Below are 6,000 nucleotides of genomic sequence, written 5' to 3' on the forward strand. Positions count from 1 at the left end.
ACCGTGTGCAACAAAAACAACTCGGCCAATGAAGAAAAGGAAAAGAGGAACAATATTTACATATTTTGGCAATAACTTTCAACGGTAAAACAAAAGTTGTTTTCCAGCACCCGGGTCACTTCTCTTTTCTTTTAATCTGAAGTCCGAGCAGCAGCTTACCGACTTCGATGCTGCTAAGAAATTAAAGGTATTTGAAATTGGAAATACCAATTGCTAATCTTGATGCTCGGGAAAATCAATAAAATACATTAGTTAGCATGATAGTGCATCCATATAAAAGAGTACTGGTAGACTTGCAGCTTCCTAAAACTATTTTACTAGGAGTAAATAAGGAATTAATATACGAGAACTTAGGTTGAAGAAAACTAAGAAAAAATCTTAGTTTCTGTACTACCACCATGGCCTTCCCCCCAAGAGCCAAAAATATAAAGTCATAATATTTAAAATAATATATTTTTGCCTGTAAAGTATCCATGGTTATTATAACCGAGAGAAAAAAAAAACAGTAAATTTTTCCCTTGATATTAATTAAAATGATTTAATTAATACAAAATCTAAGGAGCACAGAGGGTTTCTTATATTGAAAGAAGTAATATCATGCCTTCTTTTATATAAATAATTTTGTACGATAGTGAAATTATCAAGCTATTATCTTGACTTCAGAAACCTTTAGGTCCTGGCATTGGCTAAAGCTTACCGCAATTTTTTTTATCACTAGGAGTTGCAGCCTAAGCACTGGAAACCTGATTCTGTGTTTAGATAAATAGTGTGCGTGAGAGGGGGTTTTGTTGCCCTTCAATCACTTACGACTATTAAAAGGGCACTAGCCATTTCAATTTCCAATCAAATGAGCCCTTTTTGAAGTTTCTACAACAAAGCTTTCTATGAAAACCTTATATGCCCCCAGGGCATAACTTATAACCCTTGCCCTGAGGGCTGTGGGTGGGTTGTCATTCTAAAAATGGGTTGTCAGGCCTAGTTTTCAGAACTTTCAACTACGTTGAACAGAATGGCTTTCTCAAAATTTTGATTGGATGCGTTTGGGGAAGATGTGGTCATGAAGGGTACTAGCCCTTTTTTCTTTTTTTTTTGTCCGATTTCAGTGTCACTTTAATTTTTTTTTTTTTTTTTTGTGTGTTATGGTCCTTAAAAAGTTATATTATAGGAACTATATTGTTATTAATGTTATGTTTTACTTTTATTAAAATAAATTTAAATTGAATTGAAATTGAAATTCGGCTCTTCCTCCATGAAAAATTCCCTCCTCTTTCAATAAATCAACCAGAGAAGTTTCTTCACAAGTAAAATACCTCTAGGGGAGGAATAAATTTGTCCCCTAGAAAATTATTCTGGTGAAAGCACCCCACAGAATCCCCCCTTGATAAATTCCACCCGGGAAATTCCCCTGAGCCCCCCCCCCTGAAATCGGCCTTGGGTGGCACCCCCACCGTGTTGGTTTGAGGGATATCAGACCAAGAGAGTGCATTTCAATGCCAAAATAGTCTAAATATCCATGAGCCTTCAGATAAATATAGGAAGGGGTATGAGAGGGGGAGGAGGAATTAATCTATCATCTCCCTTATTTAGAATAAACATGAATAAATAAGAACACAAGAATATATACTATAAACATTCTATACTTGGCCTATGATAAGGGGCCAATACAGCCACGGGGGATGCCCTGGAAAAGCTTTTTAAGATTTATATCAGTGTTAAAGGTATTATCTTAATCGGCAAGATCGAAGGGGTTGACTGCTTTTCGTTTCTTTTTTACTATCTCTCAACCTGCCTTAAAAGTTTCAAAGCTATACCACGACAGATTTCATACCAGTCGTTTATTAGATATTGCTGCTGTATCGGTTTGACAACCGTCGCTGCATGTAATAGGACCAAACGTGCCCCTTGTCCTAGTTGACTCGTATCATGCATGTAAACAAAGAGTCAATTATATAACTTACAACACTTGTCCTAGGGGATTCTGGGGGGTTTTATTATCCCAGGAGGTATATTTATTTAGCTTTTCGACTTTTTTATATAAAACGGCTATCCCAAAACTTTTATCAGCTATCTTTGGGAGAGGACGTCTAAAAAGGGAATGAGAGAGAAACTGGTTGCCCTCAGATCACTTTTTAACATCTATATCAACTTGTCTTCTAAGTTTATACCCTTAACCGTTCTTGAGATATTGCAGATATATACCTCCTTTTCCTAATGATAAATCCTTCATGTAAAAAAAGGCAAACTACATTACAACCCTAGAAAGTGTGGGGGGCATTACAATGTTATCCATAATTTAAATTGCAAATTTAAACGTAGAACGGTACTATTGAGAGGCCCGTACCTTAAATTATATCTTGGTTAGGCCTGGGTATGATTGGGAAAACAATTAGCAAATAGATAAAAAAAAAAGAGCGTTTGAACTGAAAGCAAGGAACAGATTCTAAACTTGCTCCTTACTTTAGTTAAAAACCTTTTCGATTTGTTTACTTACATTTCGTAACACTGTAAAGTCTTATTAATAGAATACTTTTGGTAATACTGTTTGTATTTTGATGCGTAATCGAACAGTTCATGGTAATGAACTGTAAATTACTTACAGTGACCTGGCTCAATAGTAACCGACACTCTAAAAAAAGTAATTTTGATACCAATAGATATATTAAAAGAATTGGCGTAAGATGCTGATTCCGAATGTATTAATTTCATTAAATCTAATCTTACCCATCAAAATCTAAGGGTCAGAGAAAATTTGTCTGATTTTCGGAAAAAGTGGGAGAGACCTTCTTGAAGTCATATAATTTTAGTGAAAACCACACCATCAGATTGAAACTGTAGATGTTTCAAGCTCATATCTGCAAAAATGTGGAATTTTGCAATTTTTACCAGAAAAAAAATCACAGATGCGTGTGTATGTGACTTTTTGTTGTTGTTTTTTTTCCAGTGGTGATCATATTGACCTTGTAGGCCTAGAACATAAGGATAGGGCTCATTATAATGGAAAAAGTTCTTGTGCCCTTTTTGTGACTATAAAAATTGGAGGGCAGCTAGGCCCCTTCCCACGTCACTTTTTTCCCAAAATCATCCGAACAAAATTTGGACATATCTATTTTCTTCAAAATAGTTGAAAGGCCCAATAACTGTCTTTTGAGATAAAATGACCCCCTACAGACCCTGGAGGTAGGTTTTTAAGTTATAAGAAATGCCCTTTGTTTTATTTGTTATTGGGAAGTGTGCGTACATTTTTTGGCATGGGCGGGGAGGACGAATTTTTTACTGTGAGAATTTTCAATGGAGAGGGTAGTTTTCAGGGGGTGAACTTTTCAGGATAAATTTTACACTGTGTGAGTTTGCCAGAATTCATATACGAAATTTATTGATATGTCTTGCTTTCTCTTTATCGATTCAATTTTACGCGTCGAGATGTTAAGGGTAATTGTCCGGGGTAAATTTACGGCAAGATGGAATTGTCCAGAGGATGTTTCTATGTGAAGGGGGATTTCTCCTTGGAGTTAGAGCAATACATCTTGGTGCTATTTGAAAACCGATCAGAAAAAAACAAGTTTATTCAACTGTTTTAAGTTTTATTGTTGCTCCTTACTTTCCGTTGAATAAGCTTGTTTTATTTTCTTTATTTAATGAAACTTTGAGACAAACAATTTTCTAAAGAAAATGGAAAAAGTATGTCGATTAAATTAAAAGTATTTAAAAATGAAAAAAGTAAGTAGCAACAAAAAACACACAAAACGATAGCATAGTTGCAAAAACTATTTTTACTATAACCATCTAAGATAGAAAAAATTATTGTGGAATGATTTTGAGTGCATGCACATTACAAACTCGTAGCTTAGATTTTCCTTTTCGTTTATAACTAGAAGTAGTATTAGTCAGAAAATGGGGTACACAATATTTTTCCAGTGGTGGCCCATAGAAATATCACTTCCATTTTGTTACTTTATAATGACTTTCTATTTACAAACTTAAAGTCGGAACACGCCCCCTGACACTTCGTTTCGGTGCCCATGTTTAACATGTAAACACTCTCCAAACTTTAACCTCAATACCCTTAGCCGTTTTGGATAGGCTCAGGATCAAAGATTTTCCCTATTTCTAATGATAAATCATACCTGAACCAAATGGGCAAATAGCATACTTTGCAATCTTTATTCCAGGGCTGTGAGGAGGAGGAGAAGGGGCACTAAATCTCTAGAGGCAATGCTATTAGACCTTTTGACTAGTTTCACAAAAATAAAAATTTCAAAATTTTGGCTAGTGTTGAGAAGAGAAAACCGAAAACGGACACGGAGGGGGAAGGTGACTGATCACCCTCCAATCTCTCATCAACGTCTCCTCAGTTTTACCTTGAAAGTTTCAACTTAATATCCTGAGCCGTTCCTTATATATTGCTGATATTCTCTATTCACAACCAACAAGCACACAGTGTTTTGATTTAGTTCAGCCTCCCTCTCAGCGGTTTTAGGCGTTTAACCCAAGAAAAATACCCCCCCCCCCCCGGAAAATACCCTCCCTGGAAGATACCCCCTTTCCCCGGAAAATACCCCCGCGGAAAACACCCCCAGCTAACCCCCCCTCGGAAAATATTCCTCCAGAAAATACCCCACGTGAAAAATACCCCCTGGAAACCCCCCCCCGTGGAAAATAAGGCTTTCCAAATTTGAGAATTTTATTTGAGTTTTTTTCCCCGTAGGGGAAAGAAGTTTTGGTACTTGTATATTATGGGCATTTCACTCAAGTTTACGCTGTGTAAAACTCGAGAACAAACTGGTTTCTTTGTTATTTTTTTATTTTTGTTTTATTTTTTTTATTATACCGCGAGACCAAACAAAGACAAGTGACAGAATATTTGGGAAATATATAATTTGGGATATATTTTTGCACATAAGGGGGGGGGGGGTAAAGTATTTCGACAGTTTGAAGTCAGAAAACAATTCTTTCTATGTATGGCCACAAAAAAGTTAAAGAAGAATAGCGAGGTATCTGGAAATTTTGAGGTAACTAAAAAAAATCCATGTATAAAGTAAATGTAATGTTTTGTTTAACGTTTTTTTTTTGTTTTTTTTTTAATGGCCGTTTTTCCAAGCATTAATTACTATTATTAGGTTAATGTAGTGTTTCATTTAAGTGTTTTATGATGATAGCTGATCAAAGTTTACTTTATTCTTGCCTTTCATTTATGTAATTTTACTATGTTCATGGCCGTATATTTGGCTTTAAAAAACGCTTCTCTATCTATCTATCTAACATGCAGAATAATTAAACCAAACACATTTTGCATGCAGACCCGCTATACTTTAACCCCCCCTTCTAATATTCAAATATATAGCCCAAATTTGTTTATAAAGTAAAGAATAAAATAACGAAAAAACTGGTATGTTCTAGAGTATTACACAGCGTAAACTTGATGGAGTGGCGTATAAGACACAAGTATCAAATTTCATCCCCTTACGAAAATAAAAAAAATAAAACTCAATAAAACTCAAATTTGGAAAGTCTTATTTTTCACAAGGGTTATTTTCCGTGGGGGCGTATTTTACGAATGGGGGGTAATTTTGTTTTCATGTACGGCGAGCCAAAATCAAAACCTGCATTAATTCAAAAACGTTCAAAAATTAAATAAAAAAACAAGTTTTTTTAATTGAAAGTAAAGAGCGACATGAAAACTTAAAATTAACATGAATTATTCCATATATGAAAGGGGCTGTCCCATCCTCAACGTCTCGCTTGTTACGCTAAAGTTTGACTCTTTATCACAACTCTATTTTCTTAAACAATAAAAAATTTTAGCGTAAAGAGCGAGACGTTGAGGAGGGGACAGCCCCTTTCATATTTGGAAAAAATTCTGTTTGTTTTAAGTTTTAATGTCACTCCTTACTTTCAATTAAAAAAACTTGTTTTTTATTTAATTTTTGAACGTATATGAAACCACCGTACCTACCTCCACCTAAACAATGACTCACCCCCCCCTACCCTCATTATAGCTGA

This window comes from Artemia sp. Qi Xiang Cuo, chromosome 9 (assembly GCF_049724085.1).
Source record: "Artemia sp. Qi Xiang Cuo chromosome 9, ASM4972408v1, whole genome shotgun sequence".
Lineage (NCBI taxonomy): Eukaryota > Metazoa > Arthropoda > Branchiopoda > Anostraca > Artemiidae > Artemia > Artemia sp. Qi Xiang Cuo.